This window comes from Neltuma alba, unplaced genomic scaffold, assembly GCF_004799145.2.
Source record: "Neltuma alba isolate B1F8T4 unplaced genomic scaffold, ASM479914v2 tig00010324_pilon, whole genome shotgun sequence".
In the NCBI taxonomy this organism is placed as follows: Eukaryota; Viridiplantae; Streptophyta; class Magnoliopsida; order Fabales; family Fabaceae; genus Neltuma; species Neltuma alba.
Window position 1 is genome coordinate 615,770 of NW_021635235.1, and position 17,431 is coordinate 633,200.

The window sequence follows — 17,431 nt, forward strand, 5'->3', positions numbered from 1 at the left end:
AAAAACAACTTAAATAATATAAGGCACAATTGTTCATATAAGAATATTTTTCCTTCCCTCCCTTCCTGAATCAAACAAGGTAATATTAAAATTCCTCTCTTTTAGAATATAAGTTTGAATATTAGGAAGCGTATTTATAAGGAGGGCTTTAATCCTCCCCTCATCTTGTATTAATTCAAACCAAGTAATATTAAAATCCCTCGTCTTCTTATCATTTTCTTTTCCTCCATTAGAATTCCTCCACTCCCATCCCCTCCATCGTTGCAAACACATCGTTACTCTATGTTTGATGTGAGAGAAATGGAAGGGAGGGAAGGAAAAGGAAAATTTTAATAAACTTAATTTTAAAATTAAAGAATTGGGATTAAAATTTTTTTCTCCCTTCCATTTCTCTCATACCAAATAGAATGTTAAGGTTTGTCTTGCCTTAGAATGTTATTATTTTATAGAATAAGTAGAGTCAAATGAACTCAAGGCCATTCATTGGAGGTTAGCAACACTAATACAAACAAAACATATGTCCTGCGAAGAAGGCCTCCTCCTAGGGGATCAAATTTTCTCCTCTACCCAAAACTATGTTATTTGGATGTTAAACTTGAAGGCTAGCATTTTTTTTTACTAGCATTCAGTATCGTAAAATAAATTTTTACTGCAAATGATACCTAAAAATATTTTTTTAGTAATATCTAGTATCTAGCATGCCATACTTTGAACTATTTTTTTCAGTAACACTCAGTATTTTAAAATAATTTTTCAAACTGATATCTATTACTTTGAAGTATTTTTCAATAGCATTTATTATGTTAAATGCATTTAACATTTTAAAATACTTTTCAAATAGCATTAAGTATCGTGTAAGTTGAACATTCAGTATTCTTTCAAGCACATAGTATTCTAAACTAATTTTAGGATATTGAGTATTATTACATGAAAAATAATGCCGAGTATTGAAGGCATTAAAAATCATTTTAGGATATGAAATGCTACTGAAAAAATGATTTAGATTGTAGCTTGCTAAATATTAGATACTACTAAAAAGTATTTTTCAAGTGTTAAATGTACTGAAAATTATTTTAAAATACTGGATGCCACTTAAAAAATATTTCATAATAAAAATGTTGATTTAAAAAAAAAAAAAAGAAGTCGCAACCTTTAGCTAAGGGTGTGTTTGGGATCACATTTGGACCCCAAAACTGATTTCTTTGCCGACAAAAAGAGCTTTTTGATTCGGGATGTATTTGGAATCACATTTTTACAATTTGACTTATTTATGCAAATGAGCTTTCAGGGAGAAGCTTCTTTTTATTGCTTTTACCGATAAGTCCAAGAAAAGCTTTTGGAGTATATTGATCTTGGATGTCTATATGTTTTTTTTTTTGTTGACTGGGAAGTCAAAAAATGAGAAGAGGCGCAGCGTATGCCACTATTTTATATATATATATATATATATATATTTATATTTATAAGTATTTTAGTATTTTTTTATTTCTTCCTAACAATAAATTAAATTTCTTTATTTTTAATAATTTTATTTTTAATACTTCTTTTAAAATGGTCATATTATTATATAATATTATATATGTATTACTTAATAAAATTTTTGTCCTTTTAAGTCATTATGCATCTAAACTTATTTTTCTATTAATTATCCAAACAAGTTTAAGCTTTTCAAGCTTTTCAAACTGGCTTTTTTACAAAACACAATCTAAACACAAATCACATTATACTATTTGACTTTTATCCAATCTGACTTCTGTGAAAATCAGATTAAAAAAAATTACTTCTACCACTACTAATCCAAACACATTCTAAAACGGTATGGTTTTGCTGTTTCGGGGGTAGAAGTGTGTGGTAAGGGTAGATTGTAGGGCTGCACATGGGCAGGGCAGGACTCTTGCCTGATGCCTAGCCTGAAGAATGAACGGGATGGAAAATGCAGCCGTTGCCCAGCCCTACCCATGAAAAGCCTTATTAAGTTCGGGCTGGGCAAATACGAGCTGGGCTGGGCGGGCTTTCATGCCCAATAACTTAATATACTACATTAATTAACTAATTATTTATATCCTTTTAAATAATTTAATGTAACTTTATATTAAAATGGCAACTTGGCCTTAATTTTGTTATTAATAATTAATATACTATGAAACTATTTTTTGTAGTAGCTAGGAGGAGTGGACTATGACAAAAAAAATATTGTTTGTATATTTTATTAAACTTAATTGTTTTTCTAGTTTCTAACTCCTAAAATCACTCAAAAATAAATAAGTATAATGAATACTGAATATTGATGCAACAATATGTTTGATTCAGGAAATAAATATGATGCAAATAAAATATATGTAAATAAAATTATATATATTATTGTGGACAGGGTCAAATGAGTAGGGAAATATACCATGCTCGATGCCCAGTTCTGTTCAACAATTTGCCTAATCTGAACATGTCCAATAATTCTTTTGGACCAGTTTTTTTAGGGCTGATTGGGTATTTTTTTATGGGTTTAGACGGGTATTGCGGGCAACTGGGCTTCATGAACACCTTTAGGTAGAGGCGGAAACCCCCTTCCCTCTCTGCTTCCCGGTCTCTCCCCCTTCTTGCGTCTCCCTGCTTCATCGTGGTCGGTGCCTTAGTGCTTAGTCGTCGCCACCGTTGCCTGGTGCACCTCCAACGGCCACCGACGACGCCGCCGTATTTATCCCAGGTTCCGTTGTCTTACCTTTCTTTGTATTTTTTTAATTTTGCAAATCTGTTTCACTGTGGAGCTCTGAGCATAGTGATGAAAAATGAATGTGGTCTTTTTTCACTTGTACACCTCATCTTATACTGAGCATCTTCCTCTTTTCTTTCATGTTTTGGAACTTGAAGAAATATGTTAATTGGTACGCTGTGCCAGTTACTGAATCAGCTATGTTCATGAATGAAATACAAGAAGGACTAGAGGGAGAACTTTACTTTTGCATAATCCTTTGTCAGGGGTATAATCTGTTTGGAATTTTATGAGATATGATAACACGGTCACAATCGAATTATAAAATACTGCAAGCATGTAAACATCTTTCCTATTCAATATTTTGAATTTAGCTTTCAGAGTTACCTTGTGAAGCTGTTTGTCACCAGGTTTTGTCCAACATTGCTTAAGTTGTATTACGTTGCATTACGAGTTTTACAGATAAAATGAGGTCTCAACAACCTCTGTTTAACCTTTTTCAAAATAATAGAAAACTAAGCAATTTGTATTTCAGTAATTTTAGTAATCTCTTAAAACAAATATTCTATATAATTTCCCTCTCCTCAAGTTATCTTTTAGAAAGATGATTAAATGAGGTGTCGGAGGAAGCTTTTTGCCTTCTTTCGGTCCTTCCTGGGTGTGTTGAGAAATCTGATTTGAAAACTTACATATGCAAAGTAGTAATTTTCTGTGTGATGAAATTATTAAATGAGGTTACGGAGGAAGCTTTTTTGCCGGTTGAAGAAGTAATTTTCTGTGTGATGATATGGGCTGATCTCTGTGCGATTAGCATTTCTTTGGCTTGGTTTATATGGTTAGGCCACTGTACTTCACTTTCTAAGATTGGGTTTTTTGGATTGTGGGTTCTTTCTTGCCTATTCAGTTCATGGTGTATTTGCTAGGTTTGTTGATTAATTTTCCCGGGGATTTTGGTGCTCTGTTTAGCAATCATATTGTGCTCTTTTGTTCATATTATATTACCTCTAGTTCTGTTTGCTCATGAGGACTTTTTGGCTTTCTGCCATTCACTGTTCTCTATTAATGGATGGATAATTCTTGTCTTCGGGAGCAAAAATAGGAAAGATGCTGTGTATTAAGGACTTAATGGTTTTTATCTTTGGTTTCTTATTTGGTTTTCTCTATATGTCCATACTCCATATGACTTTGCATTCTTGTTGTGTTTACAGTTTGATAGTATGATCTTGTATTTTTCATGTACGATGCTTTTTTTTGACGAACTCCTTGACTGCTTCAAGCATATTTTGATTACATATTAATGCCTTTTCTATTCTTGTTCGTATAGCAAGAAGGGTGTCCATGGCTGCAGAGTCAAGCACCCAAGACTCAAGGAAACGGACATTGGAGGCATTGGAGAGGAGGCTTGCTGTTGCGAAAGCTGAGCTTCTCACACAACAGAAAAAAGGCAAAACGAATGTAAAAGGAGTTGGGAAACAACATCATACTGCAAGTTATACCTCTGATTCCTCATTGCTTTTATGTGGTTCGTTGGACACGACTCCCTTGAGCACATCTTCCAAGAAAGGTGTTTCAACTTTCAGTTTTCATGCTTTTGTCTTTTCCTCTTTACAATGTTCCCCATATTTTTGTTAAACATTTAGAATATAATCTTGGTGGTCACTTTTTGACTATGCTACCTCAGCCTCACTATATTTCAAGTTAAGCACTTATATTTGGTTGAAATTCTCTCTTCCTCATAAAATGTGCACTAATTCCATGCTTAAATGCACATGTTAAGGTCCTCCAATAGTTTTGTTATTTAAAAATTGAGGGTGATATAGATTTATATCTCCCAAAATCAAGAAAAGTCCTTATTCTATTTTGATATTTATAAGATTACTTTCGGTATCCAAGAGAGCTGTAATATATGGTTTCTTCTAGTGGACAAAAGATGCCACTTACAGTTACACTATGTCAGATATTTGATTCCTTGGTTTAATGATGAATTTAATATTGTGATCATGAATTGAAATCCATATATAAATTTCGTAGAGCATAACTAGTCCTCATTATGTATAGTTTGTGTTGGAAGACTTGTTTTCTCACTTTTTATTTCATATGCATGTTGCTATGGCGGCAAAAATTTTGGGATTGGTTCTGGTTTGTTCATTTAATAATTTGCTTAATCTTGTGTTGGAAGACATGTTTTCTCACTTTTTGTTTCATATGCATCTTGCTATGGTGGCAAAAATTTTGGGATTTGTTCTGGTTTGTTCATCTAATAATTTGCTTAATCTTGTTTGTATAGGGAATTTCACTTTCTCTGGGCAGGCTACTTTACAAGGTACTTAAGAATCTATACAATGCTACCTTTCCACATGGGCTTGTGCGCACATATACATACTTATGTGTACAACAAACACACAAGCGCCTATATATGCATATAGATGTGTCAATATATTTAAACATGCATTATATACATGCATATGAACACATGCACACGCGGATGATTCTCTGTGTGTATGTCAGTGTGTCTATATATATGCTATAGATTTTCTATTTGTATAGAACAAAAGAAACAAGTAGGTTTATTTTGCAGGCAATGAAGAAGATACTCCAGCTTATGCACAGTTCTCTCAAACTGTACATGAAAATCTCCTAGCAACTAAAGAAGAGGTATCCCTTTTTCTTGGACCCCATGTGTCAAGGTTAAGAAAAGCAGCTCAAACAATTTAGAAGAAATTCCCATTCGTTCAAAAGGGAATAAAAGATTTCAAACTTTCACTATGTAACATTGTGTAATGAACTTTCGTCTTAACACCAATAAATAATTGTTAAATGAAAATTTTAATTAAGGATTTCAGAAATCCTTTTAATGTCTCTGGATAAACTGTAAGATTGCAATTCAAGGGTTAGGACTAAACCAAAGACGCTTAGCTTTCTTTATCTTCATATTTCAAGGATAACACCCCCACCCCCCCGGCCTGGGGGTTTTATCATGAAAAATGGTCATATACTCTGCTAGTACTAGCCTGAAATTTTGATAATTTCTTGTCTTCACATGTCAAAAATGAACTCCCACTTCCATGTCCCCCCCCCCTTCTTTTTCCTGACTTAGTTCATGCAGTTTTCATCTGGCAGAGAAAGTTCAGTAAATAGCATATTGCATGAGCTTCTTCAAAAGGGAGATTCAGCGTCAAAGTACATGCAAGGATCAAAAAGCATGAAAATCGATAACTGGATCCTTCTTGATAATCTTGTACAAAGATGTGGGGCATCTTTTGGTTCTCGTACTAGGGCTTTGCGAGTTCATTCAAAACGATCCAAGAAACACATGTCTATGAAGCAGCACAAAAAGCATGGTACATTGGACCTTCCTCGAGAGCTCCATCAGTAAGTTTATCTTTTCTAAACTGCTCATTTGGACAATCATTCATCCCTTCTAGGTTTTAGTATACCCTTAGGGCTGTAATCGTGGAATGTGGTATTATGTTGGTGGGGTTTCATATATACTTTTCTGTATTCCTTTTTGTCGCTTGTAGTTTCCTGTTGAGGACAAGCAATCAGTTCAACAACTTATGAATAATCATCATCATCATTCTCTAATTACTGCCACTTGAATTACAGATTTGATATTTTCAGGCCAATGCATAAATTATGGAAAGGTTACATGCAACAACTTCTCAATGCTACTGGGTAGTTATTTCTATTTTCGTCATTAACTAATTTCACATGCATTGTTCCTAAAATTTATAATTTATCTCTCTGGTGGTTCTTATAACTATGAACATGTCCATTTTTCAGGAAGAATCAAGTGGCTCAATGTCTTCTTGATGCAGATCTACATGGTGCCATCATTCTAGGTTTGAGAACACTTGCCTTGCTTATTTTGCATTGGATTATTACTTTTAATTGTATACACACGTCTGTTCATCAGAAATGCCGAAATATGCTGAAATACATGATCTTGTTTATCTCATATTGAACCATGTCAATATCTTTCTAAATTTATTATGGTGTTCTGTTGATGGGAAGTTATGTTGACTGATTAACAATAATATTCATTCTCTCAGAAGCTGCTGAGGTGTTAGTATGTACATAGGCCATCAATGTACATCAAAAGGCGGGTTAAAGTTGCTTTTTTTGAAGAACTAAGATTTATCAAGACCTACATTGTGTTCAAAACCGCTAATGATGTTTACTGTGTGAGTACAAAAGCAAGGATGATCTTATGTTGTTTAGGCTATGGACCAGGAGTTAGCCTTGCCTCTCTAAGGAGGGGACCCCTGATTTTTAACCCTCTCTTCACCTTGACCTCACTCAAGTATCAAGATTGCCTCAGACCAAGTGAAAGATTCACATGGGGGCAAGGAGGGTTCGCCCATGCCCAAAAAGTCTTTACCTCTAGGTCTGTCAGTACTCAAGCCTAGACGAAAGTTTCTGATAGGATTCTAGATAGGTAGCAAGGAGGAAGGAAGAAAAAGTGTTTATTAAAATATGAAATTAGAATCTAACTACAGAAATTAATATAGAGGACAATCTTTAGTAGAAGAAAAGCAAGGATCTTAAACTCATACTCCTAATAACCCTAAGTAGAATCTCCCAAAATTACACAATGAATCTCAAAATCTACTCTCTGCCCATCTCTACTAGCTTCTGCTTTATTTATAATATAAAAACAGATGTTAAGTAATAATAAATAAATTAGAAATAACCGACTACATCCTAACCAAATCCTAATTGAGATATTTATAAATAATATCTCTTTATAAATTGACAACTCCTAAAAATATAACAAACGGATCCACAAAGTTCCTCCACTTTCACCCACAATCCCATGATGTACGATACTCTATCAGTTTCATAGTCTATAAATCCTGAATTAAAAATTAATCATTAGAACTTCTGCAAAATATATTTAAGTATTTTGTATCTTTAAAGCTATGTTAAGATCGAAATTGTTTTTTTTTTTTTTTTAAAAATCTATTTTACATCAAGAAAAAAAGTCATTTCTCCGATTCTTTTTGGTCACCGTTACTCCTGATTAGTGGATCGACTTATTTAGTTCTAGTAGTTCACTAAAAGATTTTTTTATTTTGGAAGACTCCTATGATAAAATATTGAGTAATATCGTCTTAGCCTGCACCTCCACTATAGCTATATTTTTATCTTTTGAATATCACTCCCTTTAATGCTTCCGTTTATGCTCTGCAGTTGTGGAGTGTAAGGTAACTTCTCTTACTGGAGTTTGTGGCATAGTGATTCGTGAAACTGCAGAAGCTTTTGGGGTAATTACGGAAGGTAACAAATTTCAAGGTAATCCTTCCGCCATTTTGAGTTATCTTGAACTCAACTGATGCGTCTCATTCCCATATATTTTACAGGCTTTCCATTTCTTTCTTATTTAAAGGCACTACATAAGCCCCACATTGGTTGTATGTTAAAGTCATAGAACCCTTATTCTGTCATGAATATATGTAATACAAACCTTTCATTTCTAGGCTTTCCAAAGCTTTTAACTTTCTATGTTTTATTCTTTGCATCCTATTATAACACATAGGGGAAGATATAAGAGAGCCAACAGCGGTTTATAGTTTGGTCAGGGCCTTGCTGACTTATTTGAGGGAGTTTTGGCCTTTGGGCCGCCATTTTGGCAGCTCTACGGTCACTCATCTGGTACATGCCCAGCCACCATCTGCAGGGGTAACCCAGCTACTTTCTGATTGATTCTTTGGCCTTTATCAACTCCAGGGCTTTTTCCATGCTGACCATTTTTTTTTTTCCTAAGCAAAACTTCAGTCACTTTTCTGATAATCCTCTAGCCACTTATGTTGGTTGTTCTTTGTCTATCTTACTGTGCCTTGTTGTAGCCATTTTTCCTTGGTTGCGCATCATTCCGGCTACCATTCTCATCAAGCATCATAATGATGGCACTTTTCTCTGACTTCATACTCCAACTACTCTTCCCACTTTCACGTTATCCCAGTGGTTCTTTTCTCTAGTTGTGCATCTCTCCACTCCCTTCCCTTATGCAACCTTGTTCACCTCCTCTTAGCAATACTCTTAACCTACTATTATGGCAGTGTTTGATACATTATTTCAGCAGTCTTGTTTTTATGTCTTCCTTGGTGATGCTCTAACTTGGCTAACTTATGTTTTGCAACTCGCCATTTTGAAACCCTTTTACTTTTTTGTATACTCTAGGTCAGCTTTTAGCCTTTCACTGCTGCCTCATGTAGAAAAGGCACTATGTTGATAATATATTGTCATAGGCAGAGTACTGGCTTATTAATGTCATTAGCTAATTCTTATTATTAAACTTTTTTAAAATGAATTATTTTCCTATTCTATTACGTTTCCATGGAATTCTTTCATTCTCAAGGGTTGCAATCTTTGTAACAAGCTTGGTGTATTCAGATTATATTTTCGCCGGTCAAAAAAAAGAAAAATTCAGATTATATTTTCAGGGAAGTTATCGAATAGTTCTGTCTTTCTACTTAAACCAACTACGCTTCCTAGGTATTGGTTGCATCACAAGCTTTGCAAATTTCATAATTGTGAATGTAGCACAAATGAATCTTTCCGAGGCATGTCTCTATTTTGATCTTTCCATAAATTTACTCATGCTTTTCTTTCACAATTGTAGATTGTCAATATGTATAATAGTGCTGTGTATTTTCAAATGAAATGTAAGTCATAAGCATGGAAAATGCATCTTTGGGATTAACCATGATATGAAAATGTTTGCTTAGATTGAAATGTTCTCTTTTGAGTTATGTTTTTGAGGACCAGAAGTGCTAAGATCACCTTTACTGGGAATGGTGAACAAAATCTTTTTATATGTTTCTACTGCAATGCATGGACAAGATTGATTTTGACTAATTTTAAAATGATTAAACTACCAATACTTGGATGTTTTATTTGACATGCCAATTTTTCGTGTACCCTACTTAAATGGAAAAGCCCCAGCAATTCCCAGACAGAATAATATACTCGAAATATATAAGACTAAATTCTACAACGTTGAGGTGATTTTCCCGTGGAGATTGAAGAAAGGGAGAAAACTACTGAAAAGGGCTAGAGCTTGACTTGGTATTTTTGTAACAAGTAAAAACTCTACAATAGAAAAAAGGAGCATTGTGGGGCTAAAGTTTATACAATCTATCTTATTAATTACATTTAATTCTAACGTTTCCCTTTCTTCTGTTTGTCAACTTGCAGTTATTCCAAAAAGGATTTCGGTATTTGTATTTAGTGTTGATTGCTGGAAAGTCACTCTTTATGGGGACAAACTTGCTTCAAGAAAGTTGGGATCGTGATATTCTGATTTCAGGTAATATATTGAAGCTATGAAAAGTATATTCATTCTCTGAAGTGTGAACGCTTAGGTATAAATAAGTTTGAGAGATAGACCAAAAAAAAAAAAGAAGGAGATATAGACAATAGAATTAGGAATTTAACCTTTTAAGCCACCAGTGACTTGTGACAGTGGAGACAGTGAATCTAAATTTTGTTCCACACTTTGAAACTTACATGCTTTAGGCACTGACGATACCAGCTTATTGGATAGAGAGATTCACTTACACCAACCTTAACTCTGCAAAACATTTTGGAACTTTGTGTGCTTCTGGAAGAATGTGTTCGTAACTTGAGACAAGCCTGACTGTAACACTGTGTTTGATTGTTAACACTGTAGATAAATTTAAGTATTCATTGTGATAATTAATGTGCAAATTCTTATAATTTCAATCAATTTTAAATAAGGTCTTTATAGGTTTTTTTGTTTCTTTTTACTAGGTCCTTATGCTTTCATATGTTTTTAAATTAGGTCCTTATATTTATTTTTCTTTTTATCAGATCCTCGTATTTTCACTTAAGTTTTAATCGTACCTGTGTTTTGTTAATTTAATTTAAAATTAATTAAACATATAATATTGAAATATAAAATATTAATAATAAATTTAAGTTAATAGTTATTTATTGAAAAATAAGTATTATAATTAATTAGCAATTATTAATTAATTCAAATAATTAATTAATTATAAATTAATTACAACTATATTTTTTTAATAAATTATATTAATATCATTCGAATTTTATAATTATAAAAATAAATAAAATTTATAATTATAAAATAAACTATATAAATATATGTTAATTTAAAAATTAAAAGAATATTAAAATAAAATTATTATAATAATTTATTATTTATAGAATATTATTGTTTATAGACTAATATCAAATAATATTATACTATTTTATATTTATAGACGAATATTATTGGAATTTATAAAATAAAGAACAAAAAATTTGAAGGACCTAATTAAAAACATTCCAAAGTATAAAGATTTGATAAAAAAGAAAAAAAAATAACTAGAAGGACTTGGTTTAAAATTGGTTAAAACCATAAGTATTTGGATATTATCTCTTTTATTTTAATTTTTTTTTTCTTATTCTATATGAAAGATTATTCAAGAAAAGAACACACTGATAAGTGTCTTGTGTGAGAGTTTGATGTGACATCTCCATTAACAGAATTAAAGAAAAAGAAACATATAGAAAGGTTTAAATCATGAAGAGTGACGGTTTGAGGGTGGTGTTTTCTGGTTTTGAACATTGTAGACTAGAGAATATTTGCATACGGATCAAAATTTAGTTGATCATTTCAATTATTCTTTTTTTTTTCCCACCTAATTCTCTATCATAAATATAGAGGTCATTTGGTGCGCACCATAGATCTGATAGAAAGGAAAAGCAAATCCGAAACATAATCATTATTGATGAGACATTTTCTTTATATCTCTGAACTAAACAAGCAATAAAAAAGGCTACTTTAAAGTAATACAAATAGAGATACATTACCAAAGAAAAATTAATACTACCTCCGGTCCTATTTATAAGTCCTCGTTTGTAAACTCTACAAACGAGGTCTTATAAATAGGACTGGTGGTAGTAATAGAAATGTAATAAATATTGCATATCTTATTTTTATTAGTGCAGAGAAAAAGTCTTCCTACAGGGTATGACCAAATTTCCCCACCTTTGTTGTTCAAACTGTAGACATTGTTCAGTGAGTGGTTCTTTGTTCTCCAGGGCTTGCCCATGATTGTATTGAAATTATAGTCAAATAGTCTCTGGAAGTGTTTGGATAAATATAAACCATAGTTTGAAAAATAACTCCTGGTAAAAAAAATGATTTTGGGAATAGATTTTAAAAGAATAACTTTTGGGAAAAAAGTAATTTTGATAAAATGAGTGTTTGGATAGTTGTTATCAGAAGCACTTCTTTTAGGTACAAATTATCAAAAAGTATATAAGTTATATGATAATTACATAAAAGATATATTTTAATTTATATTTTCATTTGAAGTAATAAATTTGCTCATAATTTTTTTTGCCAACATAATAACTGATATATAAAAGGTATAATTAATTAATTGTTAGTATGTGTATAAATACTTATAAAATATAAGATTAACTATGTTTTCAGAAAAATGAATATTGTTTTGCCAACAAAAAATATTATTTTACTTCAAAGATTATAAACATGAAATGCTGATATAATGATTATTGTAAAGCATGAAACAATGTCAGCTGGTTTTGAAAGTCGGAAATGTTCCTCCATACTTACCCATGCGCTTGTTTGTCTACGTGTTAGCGACCCCAATCATGGACCACTTCGGAGTTTCAAGCCTTCTGGCCCTCATAATAATTGTCCTAGGACTAGTTTTTATCCTCGGAAGCAAAATTTTTTCATTTTTTTCAAAATCACAGTTTAGGATGTTGAAACGGTGATTGTGGTCCAAACCATAGTTTCCCAAAAAACGTAAGAGTGTTTGGATAGTTTTGGGTTCAAACCATGGTTTGGGATCTAAAAGTGCTTTTTTGATGGTTTGCCAAACATCCCCTCTACCGTGAAATGCATTTTTGGTTTTTCTTCCCTCTTTTGGAATGAAACTACTCGTAAAAGTATTGGAATCAATTCATCTGTACTGATGAGTTTTAAATGGAATTGTTAAGTTGGTGCTACTAAACTTCTATGACTCGTATGCTAATATTACAATTGCATACGTGCAGTTGAGAAGAGAAAAATGGAAGAGTTTACAATCAATAGTGAGTCCAGGGAAGAAAAGAATCATAAGACCCTCAAGGTTTAATCTTTTGTGGAGCAATCTATCATCCGAATCAGCGTAGTGATTGAACTGTCTGGGACACTGGCTTATGATTCATTGGGCGGATGAGGGTTATTCTGTGATTGAACTTGTTGTATTTACAGCATTATATCTTTAATTCAATCTTAATTGTATGGATTGAATTATCATGTAGAAAATAAAAACTAATATTCATAACTTACTGGTCAAGTAAAAATTTTGGTACAATTTCATGTAATATCTTGATTTTTGGAAGGCAATTTAGGGCTGTTTTGTTTAAGCTGAAAAAAAAAAAGTCATTATTGTTCGATTTAAAGATTTTATGAAAAATGATTAATTCAATAGAGATTTTGTCAAAAACAGAAATTATTTTGTATTTTGGATGTCATAATATCTCCAAGCATCTGTTTATTAAAAACTGTTTATTATTTAATTATATCTTTATACTTGTATGATATTCTCAAAATAACGGGTAATCTGTTTTTTAATATATAGATTTTGATTTTTTTTGAAAATTAAAACTAGCACCGTAAAATATTATAGAAAATATTATAAAACTGAATTTTTTCAGGTTAGGGTGCTTTAAACACTTACAATTATTTTCGGAGCATCCTAAATATTCTGGTGCTGTAATTTTTGTCCGTACCCTAAACTTGGAACTTTTAACCGAGTTTTGGTAGATCATGGGGCTATGAGAGGTCTCCCTCTCTTTGAGGCGCTGCTCTGTAGAGACGATTGCCGAAACTTTGATTGCTCAGGCGGTGCTCATCCATTCGATCTTCGTGTTTGTGTGATTTCTTTAGTCTCTTGTCAGGTTTTATTGGAATTTATGAGGCTTCGTACAGCAACTTGTCCTATGGCGTGAATGGTTAGTTCTTGGTTTCTCTGTTATTGCTGGTGCGATTCGGTCTGCCACTGGTTCAGCGTTCTTTCTTCTCTGGGTTTCCCTTGTTCTGGTTTTCCGGTCATCCATGTTAGATCGGTGTTTTTACTAGGTTAGAACGTTGGTTGCTTTCTTTGACTGAAAATGTTTCTACCTGTTGTAAGTGAGAAGCATATTCCATATTGTCGTGAACACTTGCATTCTTCTTAAGGCTCTGGGTGATAAAAAGTTGCATGATGTTAAGCTTCAATCCCTATTTCGTTTCTAGTAGCATCTCAAGGGTATAATTCGTATTTTTCAACATGTTCAACATACGTTTATTATCTTCTTCAGCGACCCAAGAGATCAACTAGCAATTTTGCACCAAGGAACTCGGATGTTACAGGGGTTACATTCTTGCTGTCTGTCATTGGCAGCCAGATGTTCCTTTGGAAGAACAACGAAATATAATATAAAAATGGTGTTTAGGGTTAGGATTTGTATAGAGTTTCGGATCAACACAACACCATTTGAAATTAAAGCAAGGTAAAATCTCAAGAGGTGGGAGCATAAATCTTTTAAAATGACATATAGGACGGTTTTACATTGAGAGCCGCATTGGTTTGGTTTTTCTCTTATTAAAATAAGTCAGCAATAAATGGCAATTAAATATGTTAATCATGACGCATTTGTACACGTGACAATTTCTTTAGTAACAATTACTTATTGGTTCGTGAGATCTCTGCCTCATCATGTGACAGTACTGTGTTCTCATTATCATATATCGGACGTCATATATTTAAAAGTATGTACTAATGAAGTGCTCCACCTGCAAGTCAAGGTGATGCAATTTGTTGCGGTTGATCATAGAATTTTATCTTTTTTTTTTTATTGTAATCGATAGTCCCTATGAGATTTGGTCATAAAAACGAAAAATGTTTTTGATGACATTAATAGAATTTTTTTCAGTTTATCATCATCCAAAGTTTTAAACTTTTTGAATTAAATTAAAAAGCTAAAAATGGTTTTATACTATAAAAATTGTTCAAATCAATCCTACATAGCCGAAATAGATTGATCTGAAAAACACTGTGCATACAAAAAAGAATCTTCAAATGAATGTATAATCTCATCTCAACAATACTTTCATTTTGAATTATACATTTTTCACAAAGGTTAAGCTCTATGTCAATTTCCATATATAGATAAAAAATATAAATCCGATCAAATAAGCAATAAGACATTTTAAATGATTTACAGCAACATCTACATGCATATCAGTAGATTGTAGGATTTTTTTTTTAAGCACATGTATCTTTTTATTAAAAGTAATTTTATTAAGATAGTATCAGATATCTAATGTAGGTACTTTTCCTAGCAGATTTTCCAACAAAAATACACACACACCATTACAAATATTCATGCATCTCACTATTCTTTCCTCAATGCATAATGGGCTCCGCGCAGTAATTAGTGCTAATATCATTTCAGGAATGACTGAAGCTTTCCAACGGCGACAACAGTCCATACTTTCTTCTGTTTGGTAAGCAATTAAATGCATATACGTGTGTGTGTACAAATATCAATGGCAAGCCACGTCAAACAACACAAAGAAGCCACCTTCAATTCATTAAAATCTTACTTCTTTGACTCTGAATTTCATTTCACTATGATTCGAGTTTTCAATCATTCCACCTTTCAACCAACTTGTTCAACGATTTTGCGGATGAACCAAATGTACCACTTGCGGATTCAGCGACGTTTCTCATCTTCAAGCTTCTCTCTCTCATCTCTCTGCCTTTCTCCGATTCCATCAGTTGTCTCACTTTCTCCTCCAAATCGTCACCTTTCACGAACCCATCTTCGTCTCTGTGCTCCAACCCTATTGCCATCTTCATGTAAGCACCAGCAAATTCCTATTCATGCGCTGCTCGGCGTATAGAGGCCACGCAATCATCGGCACTCCGGCCACCACCGCCTCCAGCACCGAGTTCCACCCACAGTGGGCCACGAACCCGCCGACAGATTCCTGTGCCAGCACCTCCACTTGTGGGGCCCACGACTTCACCACCATGCCTCTATCTTTGGTTCTCTCCATGAACCCACTCGGCAAAATCGATTCCAAATCGAACTCTCCTGTTGTGTCCAAAGTCTGCTTCGTTCTCTGATCAATGGGTGGCCTCTTCACCACCCACAAGAATCTCTGCCCACTCTTTTCCAATCCATAAGCGATCTCCTTCAATTGTTCTATTGACATCGAGCCGCGGCTTCCAAAACACAAGTAAACCACGCTTCGGCTCGGCTGCTTCTCAAGTCACGACAAACAGTTCTGACTTTTTCCACGATCTTCTGCTTCTTCTCCTTCTCCTTCGTTTCCATATTTAGGCTCTGCAATTAGAGGACCTATGTAGTAAACAGGAGGCGCTTGCTTTGGATCCGGAAAGCACGCGCCTTCTGCTATAGCCTTAACGGCTATGGGCTCTAGCTCTTGAAACGTGTTAACAATAATACCACTTGATTTAGGAAGATGGGAACAGAAATATAGGAAGTCCAAGTAAACTGGATCGTCTCTGTCAAGCAATGGTTCAACCATGTTAAAGGCCTTAAGCTGGGGGTTAGCCGGGAAACGCAAGTCTATGGAGAGATCCTTGAAACTCTTCGTGGTTTGCTCATGAATTTTTGGAAAGTACGAGAAAGCAGAAAGAATAGCTGCTCCAGAGGTGAAGAAGTAGTAAACATGAATCCCAAGAGAAGAACCTATATTCATTGCTGATGTGCAGAACAGATCGATGACCAAAGCTCGAACATTGGAAGTTTGCGAGATTTCCTCAAGCGCTGAAGCCACGTTGGTGTCGTTGAGCCGAATGAATTCAAAGGCGGTTGCCGCACGGCTGCGAGGAGTGGCGGCCGGTTCGACGGAGAGGAAAGGGAAACGGCGGAAGGAGATGGAAGGGTAGGACTGAGAGATGCGACGGATGTAAGAATCAAGGTAGGGTTTGTCAAGTAAGCCCGTGGTGAGGAGGATGGTGACGGAGAAGGTGTGGGAATGGCGAAGAAGAAGGAGCTTGCCAAGTTCAACCATGGAGACTATATGGCCTATGCCTGGTGCAGGATAGAGAACTATGGTTTGTTCCATGTTTGGAACGTAGAGATCAACGTTTTGCTGACTAAAGAGTGAGAGCACGGTACAATGGAGTCTAAGAGAGAAGACTAAATCATGAAGTAATGAAATTTACTAACTAGAGGGGATAGCAACCTGCAGATCAAGCTTTTTTGGTGTATGGACTACTCTTTGGCAGAAATTTAATAAAATATATATAGGATTATTCATTTCAATAAACAAAAATATTCCACAAGTAGTTATATTTACGATAGCAATATAATGAAAGATCAATAATTAAACATACCTGGTTAAACTTATTTGACAATTGTTGATGGACATTGGATTTATTTATTGCCTTGTCAATTATCAACTACCATTAAACGACATGTGGTTTGGTGTGTCGAATATTTCTTATGAGATACTCATTTGGTGCCTTTATCGGGTAGAGTAAGAAGAAATATTTGGGTTCTATTTATCAAAGAATAAAAAATCAGACCAGATACTAAATCGATTGAGACAATAGGTTAAAAATTAGTGGATTAGATTGAAATCAAATTGAGATCAAACTAGCCATATTAAAATAATATAATTTGAATGATAATAAATGAGTACTCATATTACAAAACACT

General features: G+C 33.8%; 2 pseudogenes; one reads left to right on the forward strand and one right to left on the reverse strand.

Annotated features, from left to right (window-relative positions):
• The first annotated feature begins 1,841 nt into the window (after nucleotides 1-1,841).
• On the forward strand, nucleotides 1,842-10,100 carry LOC114755717 (ribonuclease P protein subunit p29-like; annotated as a pseudogene).
• Nucleotides 10,101-15,163: 5,063 nt separating this feature from the next.
• On the reverse strand, nucleotides 15,164-16,863 carry LOC114755732 (UDP-glycosyltransferase 88F3-like; annotated as a pseudogene).
• Between the last annotated feature and the right edge of the window lie 568 nt (nucleotides 16,864-17,431).